This window comes from Centruroides sculpturatus, unplaced genomic scaffold (genome assembly GCF_000671375.1).
Source record: "Centruroides sculpturatus isolate CEXI.00-Female unplaced genomic scaffold, Cexi_2.0 scaffold1328, whole genome shotgun sequence".
NCBI lineage: Eukaryota > Metazoa > Arthropoda > Arachnida > Scorpiones > Buthidae > Centruroides > Centruroides sculpturatus.
This window is the reverse complement of record NW_019385516.1, coordinates 17,260-29,113: the sequence shown is the minus strand read 5'-3', so window position 1 is coordinate 29,113 and position 11,854 is coordinate 17,260. Positions and strand designations below refer to the sequence as shown.

The 11,854-nt window shown below is 28.8% G+C and overlaps 1 protein-coding gene across 1 annotated transcript in view; it reads right to left on the bottom strand.

The window, feature by feature from the left end:
• The window catches only part of LOC111639719 (heterogeneous nuclear ribonucleoprotein Q-like), a 49,097-nt gene extending 40,619 nt beyond the window's left edge, over positions 1–8,478 (bottom strand). Inside the window, exon 1 of the mRNA XM_023385657.1 lies at positions 8,333–8,478. The gene's annotated coding sequence lies outside the window, so the exon portion shown is untranslated. The remainder of the gene's footprint in view (positions 1–8,332) is intronic.
• Between the last annotated feature and the right edge of the window lie 3,376 nt (positions 8,479–11,854).

Below are 11,854 nucleotides of genomic sequence, written 5' to 3'. Positions count from 1 at the left end.
GGAGTCCTAAGATTGTCCTAGTCTCTTTCGGTAGTAAAAAACCCACCAGTGGCTAAGTGGTCTTCGTACCTTGAACACGGGGAGTTCGTTCGTGGGTTCGCACCTTGCTCAGACAGGCTGGCCACGTGGAGTTTTCCGGGATTTCTTCATGTCTTTAACGCCTAAATAGGGGCTAGTTTCCCTTAAAAACACCTCCCAGAAGGCATTCCCCCTAGTCAGATCACCCAAGTGTTGTGATGCCATAACTTAGCAAAGAAACAAACTCTTTCCGTAAGGAACAAGAAATTGATCTAAAGTTGATTGTCTTACTCTTTTAATCAAAATTTTTCTCAAATGCAATAGCGCATTGTCATTTTCTATGCATGGCAGGGTCTGCTAGTTCATTATAAAGTGAAGAATACAACAGATTACAAAAACATCAAATTTGTATTAGGAATATGAAAATATCAAAAAGTATGCATACAATACATAATTAATATATAATATATACAGTATATTATTTATATTTTCTGCCGTAAAAATCACATTTTAATTGAATTCTAGATAGCAAATAGATTGTATAGGATATTTTAATTAATTAAATGAAACAATAAAAGTGGTCAGCAAATTGCATTCATAACACAGTCTTTGAACTTCACCAAATAAATGCTGCTGTCTTAATCTTAAACTGTTTCTTTTTCATTACTACTGTACTATGGTTCTTGTTTAACAAATGAATAACTGTGGAAAAGTTTATGGTTTCTTGGTACCGTAAGCTTAATTCAAACAATAAGACAGAAATTTAATGACAGTATGTATGATGATAGATGGTGATTGACAACTTAACCAGGGGCCGTATTCTGGTCATCGTCTCTCATAAGCCGGTCACTGATTGGCTAATCATTTGTTTACGTCTCGAGAGATCATCGCGTCTCTCTCTCTCTCTCTTTTTTTGTGTTATTTTGTGTTAAACCAAACACAAAATATTGTTAAACATTATAGATATACCCTTCCATGTGTGAACAACATTTTCTGAAATCTCATAAAATAACTAAAGTTTAAATTTTCTCTTTCTATCTCAAAAAACCCAGCAGCCAGTTGCTTAACTTTCCTGGATTAACTTTGTGATATTTTATTAAATTATACAAACACTTTTCATGTTTCCAGCATTAACTGATAATGCTGGAAACACATGAAAAGTGCATGTATAATTTAATAAAAAATTCCAGCTTTCAGAAGACAATTGAATATTTTATTTAAAAACTTTATAACAACAATCCATGAAACCTTTTTTACAAGTGTTATGTCCATAGTAAACTCCACAAAACGCTTTTGACCTACACGAGGTCTGCTTCAGGTGGTGACTGACTGTGTTTCCTCCTGACCTGTCGTAACGATGTCGCCAGAGATGTAAATAATCATGCATGTCGGGTTTCATCCCTCCGATTATCCCTGTTTGAATTCCTCGAACAAATACCTCCACACCTGCGTGATCGTTTCACCATCTTTGAAGTTGATGCAGGTGCTCCCACTGTTAGCTTTATGAATCTCCCAGGCCTCCAGGTGGATGTGATTAGTTCGGAATGCTTGTCTGATTAGTCTGGTGTTATGGAGGGTCAATAACGTAGGTCGATAAGGCAGTGGTGTGCCTGTTATTTTTAATATCTGCTTGATGTTCTCGTATCCGTTTTTGTGTTGAGCGGGTGGTGGAGCCAATGTAAACAAAGTTCCTACGAAATCTGTCGTCCCTGATGGGAATGGAGTATATACCTGGGGCCCTGGGAGTTTACTACGGACATAACACTTGTAAAAAAAGATTTCATGGATTGTTATTATTCAATGCAGTGTTAAGTAGTTGGAAGTCGTTTTGTCTTAAAAACTTTATACTTTTTCTTTATTTCCCCACCCCCTTGACCTTCAATCACCAAAATTTAATCAAAGAGGGTGAACAAAATTGTGTCCCCCACATCCACATATAGAAAAAACATCAGATTTTAAAATTTACTTTCTTATTTTTGTAATTAAAAAGATTTTCATTCTACAATTTTTAACCTAAGTTTATTCCAATTTTTTATACCTATCCTGCACATACCAATGCAATTAAAATAATTTTGTTTTATTAACATATACTTATTCTCAATCATATATACTTAATATTTAATTATAATGAAAAGAAATACAATCTACATTGCAACATAAATGAAATTTAACACAGAATATATCATGTATGTATGTATTAGCAATGTGATTATTATAATACTAGCAGACAAATAGCATAAACAAAGTTCAGAACTCAGAAATCTGGAGGAAGACAAGAAATAGATAAAAGTAATTTGTTGCACAACCAAAATTTTTGTGCATCATTCTAAATTGTTAAATACAACACAAACATTTGCATAACTATCAATAACCATGTAAAATGTATTTTACTATAGTATTACATCTTTAGAAAACTAAGTTGGAGAATGTATTAAGCAAATGTTTTTGTTTGATAACTATTGAATATAGTTCACATTAAACCAAAAACAGCAGATTCACATAGAATTCTACATATGATATTTACATAAATAAATCATGTCAAGTCATCATTTCAGTTTTTCCATTTTTTTGGAATATTAAAAGTTTTAATGTTAAGATATACAGTATATATATATATTTTTTCTGTCATATATATGCAACAATAAATTTTATACTGTAAATTTATTTATTGATGATATCAAGAAGTATAAGCAAGCTGCCTTGTGAAACTTCTAAAAAAAAAAAATAAATAAAAATAAAAATCTAGAAATGATTTGTAACAAATCCAAATCACCTCTGGTAAACAGGACAACAGTATCACTAATTATAGATAAGAAACACTTAAAATTAATTAGTGATAAAATTGAATTTACAGATAAGTAAAACCATTAGTTTAAATTTTATATATATAAAAAGAGTTTTTTATAATTTCATTTTCAAATGTTTTCTTAGAGTTTTGAATGATGCTTTTAACATTTGACAAAGTTTTAAACTTATTAATTTTATCCATATGAATATTAATTACATTAATAATAGAAAATAGAGTTTTTTATCATCAGTATTTTCTAGTTATGATTTATAACTTGCTTATAACTTTGGCATTAATATTTAAATAACATACTTTCTTAATAGAATTTTATTACATGGCATCAATATACACTGCTTCTACCATGTTTATACTAGAAAAGTCAAACAAGTTAGTTCAGCAGTCATAGTAAAAACAGAATTAGTTCAGTCAAACTAACTTAAAATGTCATGAAGTTATCTAAGTTAAATGAGATTTAACTTATATAACTAAGTAGTTTAAACTGGTTTGTAATGCACTTAAGCATTTTGACTGGTTACAAACAGAACTGGATATGTCACCATATTTTCAATCACTTCAGATAAATAATTTCGCTATCTGGATATTCTTTTCACCACAATTATGATTTCAATACATGTACTGTACTGTACATAACACATTGCAGATTAAGAATATAAAACTCCTTTTGTATTTTAATTACTGTATTTACTCACATATTAATATAAGACAATCTAGCATATAGGACGAGGTGTGATTCTAAAGATTAAAATAAAGAAAATTACATTTATTATTACAATTCTAATTTTATTTCATTTAATCAAAAATAAAGTATCAAATGCACATAAATGCACACATTGCCCCACAAAAATTACTGGCATCTTAAACTTTAAGGAATAATCTTGCAAAATCAACAACACAATTTATTCACGTAAATAAAGCTAGACAATCGGGAGCATTCTTTTGCCAAATCTTAAGTTAAATCCACTCTCTGTCAATTACACTTACGAGTTTCTCCAAATTCTGACTTCTGAATAATCTGTTTTCACATGGGAATGGATTAAAACTTATATCAGGCTCCCGTGTGATTTTGGAATTCAATTCAAAGCTCTGCTATATTGCTATTCATCTTTACTCCTGACAATATACAAGAACGATTCAAACGACCCCGATAAAATATTTTTGTTTTTAAATACCAGAGGGTGAACATTTGGTAAATGATGCGAACACGCAGTTCACAAAAACAATTGCAAAAACGCAAAGAATCCTTTGCTCACACGTACAGGACAACCTAGGTTTTTGAAGTAGTGAAAAATGAATAAAATCCTCGTCTTATATGCGAGTAAATATGGTAATGTTTATTATAGTTTGATTTAGTAATAAGCTCATTGCTGTTAATGTGAACAGCACAGTAGTTAAACACATTTAATTTTAAATTTGGCAGAATTGTGCTGCATAGTGCCACTACTCAGCAATATTTTTTTTTCTATTAAAGTGGCGATAATAACCCCCAGTCCACTTATTTTGACATTCAGCATGAAACTGAATCATAAATCACACTTCAGGAAAAACAGCAGAATGTTGAGCTCATGTGTGATGGAAGTACTATGCACCAGACACCTGGTGATGTCATGATGTCACATAGAAGGTTTGAATAGGAAAGCAGCAATCAAAGGTAGTTTTCATGCAATGTTACCTAGCATTTCCAGATAGGGGATCTATCAACTGACAGAAAAATTTTGGGTTTCTTTTTGGGTGACATTTTTTCACTTTGATCTTTTTTCACTAGACTAAAGCATAAAAATTTTGACATGATAGAACACATGAAATTCTATTTAAGCATTGTCATCAAATGTGTTATTCAGAATTATTCATTTAAAAATTACAGTAATACCCTGAACTAACGCAATAGGTGGGACCAAGCGATAACAGCATAAGTCGAATTTGCATAAGTCAGGGTATAATTTCGCATATAAATACATACAAATAATTTTTAATTGGGGCCAGAGACTAAAGGAAACAATAATTTAGAAAAACTTAATAAAACTTAATTTAATAAAATCTTAGATAATACATATGTATAACAAATTATATTATACAATTTTTCACATTTACTTGATTATCACCAATGTTCCCTCTAATTTTTTTTGTGGATGAGCAGAACACATACTTCTCTGAGCAAAAAATTTTTCTGATCATATATATATAAAATCTTATTTTTTTCTATAAAAATTAAAATAATTAATTATAAAGTAGAGATTAAAATTAATTTTAAAACATACTTTTATACAAAATATTATCTCTTGTCAATGATTTAATGTATTTAATCGAAATATACATAGCAATAATCATGTTGCAGACAGAGTGAGAAATAAGTAAACAACAATTCAAATCGGTGTGCATGCTCGCCTGCGCGGCAACAATTTGAGCTGTGCGCGGCCGCACAGCTTAGAGGGAACATTGATTATCACACCATAATTTTAATATTGTTTCCATCTCAGGGATAATACCACGACATTTACGAATAATTATTCTTCTCCACACACCGGAATGTACTAAAAATAACTCTTACTTTAAACCTCATAACCGGAGTGAACGTATAATACTTCCGCAAACGTTTTCGACGCCCCCTTCTGGGCTCTTCCTCAGGCTTTTTTTGATAAATACTAAGCTGGACGTTGAAAATCGAACATTTTCTTTTGATTCATTTCCACGTACGATGATTCCAAAGGTAAACGAATCAAAAGAAAATGTTCGATTTTCAACGTCCAGCTTAGTATTTATCAAAAAAAGCCTGAGGAAGAGCCCAGAAGGGCCATCAAAAACGTTTGCGGAAGTATTATACATTCACTCCAGTTACGAGGTTTAAAGTGAGTTATTTACGAATGATGCTTAAATTTAAAGATTGAGCATTTTTTACAGCTTCGAGAATTTTTTCTTTACCTTTTATAATTGTTCTGACTGTTGATTACAGTAGATCAAACTTCTTTGCCAATTCACAAATTTTCATTTTTGTATCGAAGTCTTTAATAATGTTAACTTTACACTCCAAAGATAAAGTTTCTTTTCTTGTTTGATGCATAAGAATCAGTTCTACTTCGTTTAGATGACATAGTAGAGTTTCTCGAGTCTCCGTAGATATAACAAACACAGAAATAAATAACACAAAATAAATTGTAGCTATGTGTCGATTCTGCGCAACACATCCGAACATGTAAGCTGAACAATAGTGTGGGGGAGTGAGTAATCAAGAGCTGCGTGGCACTCAAACAAAAGATGAATCGACGAGATTTGAAAATCGCATAACTCCGGGTTCACGTAAGTTGGGGTATTACTGTATTCAAGAACTAATTCCTATTTCTAAATGACAGATTAACAACTTACTCTTGCTTTCTAGACTCCAAACCAATAAGGCTACCAACACCTGCATTAATCAGTAAGTAAAACTGGTAGCAATAAATAATTTGATGTGATGAACAAAAATTTAAAACTGGCAAAATGGTTGACAATTTTTAAAAATTTTCCAGACCAACTCTTAATTTGGATATACGTATTTGAAAAAGTTCAACTTTCCCAGTGTAAACATAGTATGAGTATACCAATGGTTTCAATAGAAAGTTATCACAAAGATGAAGATTGAAGGAATACTATTACCTTTTATAAATTATCAAGATCTAGATAAGATATAAACTCTAATCCATTTAAACACTACTTATATTACATTTACACTAGGAAAGTTAAAATTCTATGTGGTTTGCCAAACTAGTTTAATGACCTAAACTAGTTTGGCAGTAGTGTGAATTAGTTCAGCTGAATTAAGGTGTGTTTTTGTGCATTAACCAGTTTCCTTTAACCAAAATGATTTATGGTATTTTTGTGTTTTCTTGTCTTCCAGTCTTATCTTAACATAACCTACAGTCATTTAGCATTTAGCCAAAAACCTAATAGGTTGTCAATAATGCTGTTCGATAACAGATAAAGCATTCTTCAAAACACACTATAATCTGGAAGTGACAATGAACATAGCCAAATAACCAATATTTAATTAACTGCATAAAAACACCTAATTTAACACTGTATTTAAACAATCAAGCATTTACATTTCTTTGAAGGTATTTTGGTTTAAAATGGATATCAACTTTTTCAATATGACTTTGTTGTTGTTCTAACATTCATTCAAAATTTGTAATTTTTTAATGTTGAAATTATGATTAGTGTATTTTTTTGTTTAAATATATTTTAAATATTTTATATTCTTTGGGAAATACTAGTTTGAACTTAAAACACCTAAAGTTAATTTACAGTATATTTGAAAATTCATATGGGGTCCAGCCTCAATTAATCTGATTTTTCAACTCTTCACTGCATATAATTTGTTTCCTAATTTCGATTATATTTAATCTTACTGTATTTAATACAATAACAAACACTTTACAATACTTTCTGTCTATTCCATACACTTAATTTTAAGACAATCAACAATATATTTTAATTATCAACTAAATCTGATTTCTATTTTAAATTAATCAGCATGTTTAAGAAAATATTAGTTATCAATAAAAGATTGTTTAAGAAGGAAACAACTAACCAGTTTAAATAGTTACACAAACAACTACGGTTTTTCTCACTCAATTTTAAATTAAACACCGTTAATTCTGAAAAAGCTTATTTTTCATAACCTAAACATGATATTAATAGGTAAATTGTGTAATATAACATTAAACCCATATGATCTTTTGATCTTTGTGCACTGACAATTTCAACACAATTACAAATAATATTAAAGATTTCATTCCAGTGTAGATTCAAAAAGTTTAGAAAACATATTTGCCTACAAAATTTTTGAATCTCAACCGGAATTTTGTTTTTACAAAATATGGTTTTGTAGATCATAAACACATATGAAAAATGGTAATCAACAATTTCAAATCATTTTTATTCATAACTGTATATAATACGTGAGATTAAAACAACGGTAAAAGATTCGCTGAATGATACAATGACACGCTTCCACGGTTAATAACGGAAGGATTAACGTAGCAAAAAAAACTCGCACTGTGCCATTGTTACGATCACAGCTTAATTTAATTATCATCGTAAATACGTGTATTAAAACTTAAACATGTATATTAATAATAAAATCACGAGGGATTTTCATAAAATCGATTGCAGTTTTATAGATTCATTGACTTACAAACGGATCCCGCGCTTCTTTATAACGAATATAAAAAGCATCACGTTAACTAAGGCATGGGTCATGTGATTAAAATATCAAAATGTTTCTACGTAAAACTACGATCGTTACTGAAATATCCGATCTTTTCCCATAACTTATTACTAAAAATAACATAAATATACCGAAGAATTGAATCTAAACGGTAATAATTTGCCGATTATGACTCGGGCCGGCATCAAAGTTAGGCTTAATGAAACACGTGAGTAAAAAATACTACTTAATGTCTATTAACGTAAATTATGTTATTAAATAGCTTTGATATTAATCAGTTATTAATGTTATAGATTAATACTTACTTTCTTGTATATTAACAGCAAATATTGTCTAAAAAAGACAAGAGACACGTTTTCCCGCTTAACCGTGAAATAGCTGGAAATAAAGAACGTGCACATTCAATGACGGGGTCGAAATAGTAAGTTCACGGTCCGAACGATTATTTTTTAAAAATCTCTTTATTTATGTTTTATATTTGAAATATTTGAAAAGTAATAAATAGTTTGGTTTATAAATTAATAATTTCGTATTTAATCAGTCGACTAATTCTGTAATTAAACAATTGTTTCGGTTTATTTACTCAGTCGCAAGAATAATCGATATTAGACAGTGATTAGGTTAGCGTCTTTTCAAATGTCTTTGTAGAAAGCGATACAAAAGAGTAAAATGTTTATAAAAAAAATTAATTTGAATAATAAATATAAAATAGAATATTTTATTATATNAAATTTTCATTATTTTACTTTAAAACTTTATAAAAGTATAAAAATAATTCGTATTTATAGACCAATATTCGCATATATTCATGCCGCAATAGTTCCTGTAGGGAAATTTCCCTATTTAAAGAATTTTTAAAATAGTTTAATATAAAACTTTCAAACGAAAATATATTGAATATAATCATATATAAAATTTATTTTTACTTTCAGTTTGACACAATTTTAAAAACAATTTTAATATAATAATTTAAACAATTTTTATTTCGTTCACCTGACTTTATTTCATTGAATTATTACTCTCGAACATAAAACGATCGTTTTTTTAAAATACAGCTATGAAATTACAAATAAATTTTTATGATTAATTTTATGATTAATATTAATTCGGAACTCTTTTTAAATTTTAATAAATTTATTTTATAAAAGCTAATTTTCTTAACTGTCTCAGGGAATAAGGGGAATCCCCTTTATAGGGAACTTTATACGGAATCCCCTTTATAGATGCATTTTTTTTTTTTTTTTTTACTTTTACTTTCTTGGCTGTTATTTAACAGATTGAAAGTATGGCGATCGGTCAAAAAATGATCTGCCAAGATTTTTATATTTTGCACACAGGGAACCTCGAAACGTCAAAAATGCAAAAAACAAAAGTTGGAGAGTTTTCTGTATGCATGTTAGTGTGTTTTGGGAGCATGATTTTTTCACGCACTTTAGAAGTTAATAACTCCTATGCCTCTGGTCGAAAATTTCTGAAATTTTGCAAGGAGGTTTCTGTATTAAGGGGAAATGTTTGTAGAAATTTTCAGGAAAATCGGATTATTGGTTCGCGAGATATGCCCATCTCCTTAATATTTCCTTAAAAATCAAAATAACAACGATATATGTCTATTATTTTTACTTTAGTATTTGTTTAAGATTCATAATTACTGTGATACGAGAGAGAGTTTTATACGCGAATAAGATCTCTTCAAAAGCAGAAATTAATTTTTGAAGATTTAGAACGTTTATACTGTCACTTCATTATTTAGTATCTAGTTTTGATCTGGATCTGTATCCACTGATTTTCTCTCAACAAATTTCTGATTAAAATTTGCTATCCCACCCCCTTGACCTTCAATCACCAAAATTTAATCAAAGAGGGTGAACAAAATTGTGTCCCCCACATCCACATATAGAAAAAACATCAGATTTTAAAATTTACTTTCTTATTTTTGTAATTAAAAAGATTTTCATTCTACAATTTTTAACCTAAGTTTATTCCAATTTTTTATACCTATCCTGCACATACCAATGCAATTAAAATAATTTTGTTTTATTAACATATACTTATTCTCAATCATATATACTTAATATTTAATTATAATGAAAAGAAATACAATCTACATTGCAACATAAATGAAATTTAACACAGAATATATCATGTATGTATGTATTAGCAATGTGATTATTATAATACTAGCAGACAAATAGCATAAACAAAGTTCAGAACTCAGAAATCTGGAGGAAGACAAGAAATAGATAAAAGTAATTTGTTGCACAACCAAAATTTTTGTGCATCATTCTAAATTGTTAAATACAACACAAACATTTGCATAACTATCAATAACCATGTAAAATGTATTTTACTATAGTATTACATCTTTAGAAAACTAAGTTGGAGAATGTATTAAGCAAATGTTTTTGTTTGATAACTATTGAATATAGTTCACATTAAACCAAAAACAGCAGATTCACATAGAATTCTACATATGATATTTACATAAATAAATCATGTCAAGTCATCATTTCAGTTTTTCCATTTTTTTGGAATATTAAAAGTTTTAATGTTAAGATATACAGTATATATATATATTTTTTCTGTCATATATATGCAACAATAAATTTTATACTGTAAATTTATTTATTGATGATATCAAGAAGTATAAGCAAGCTGCCTTGTGAAACTTCTAAAAAAAAAAAATAAATAAAAATAAAAATCTAGAAATGATTTGTAACAAATCCAAATCACCTCTGGTAAACAGGACAACAGTATCACTAATTATAGATAAGAAACACTTAAAATTAATTAGTGATAAAATTGAATTTACAGATAAGTAAAACCATTAGTTTAAATTTTATATATATAAAAAGAGTTTTTTATAATTTCATTTTCAAATGTTTTCTTAGAGTTTTGAATGATGCTTTTAACATTTGACAAAGTTTTAAACTTATTAATTTTATCCATATGAATATTAATTACATTAATAATAGAAAATAGAGTTTTTTATCATCAGTATTTTCTAGTTATGATTTATAACTTGCTTATAACTTTGGCATTAATATTTAAATAACATACTTTCTTAATAGAATTTTATTACATGGCATCAATATACACTGCTTCTACCATGTTTATACTAGAAAAGTCAAACAAGTTAGTTCAGCAGTCATAGTAAAAACAGAATTAGTTCAGTCAAACTAACTTAAAATGTCATGAAGTTATCTAAGTTAAATGAGATTTAACTTATATAACTAAGTAGTTTAAACTGGTTTGTAATGCACTTAAGCATTTTGACTGGTTACAAACAGAACTGGATATGTCACCATATTTTCAATCACTTCAGATAAATAATTTCGCTATCTGGATATTCTTTTCACCACAATTATGATTTCAATACATGTACTGTACTGTACATAACACATTGCAGATTAAGAATATAAAACTCCTTTTGTATTTTAATTACTGTATTTACTCACATATTAATATAAGACAATCTAGCATATAGGACGAGGTGTGATTCTAAAGATTAAAATAAAGAAAATTACATTTATTATTACAATTCTAATTTTATTTCATTTAATCAAAAATAAAGTATCAAATGCACATAAATGCACACATTGCCCCACAAAAATTACTGGCATCTTAAACTTTAAGGAATAATCTTGCAAAATCAACAACACAATTTATTCACGTAAATAAAGCTAGACAATCGGGAGCATTCTTTTGCCAAATCTTAAGTTAAATCCACTCTCTGTCAATTACACTTACGAGTTTCTCCAAATTCTGACTTCTGAATAATCTGTTTTCACATGGGAATGGATTAAAACTTATATCAGGCTCCCGTGTGA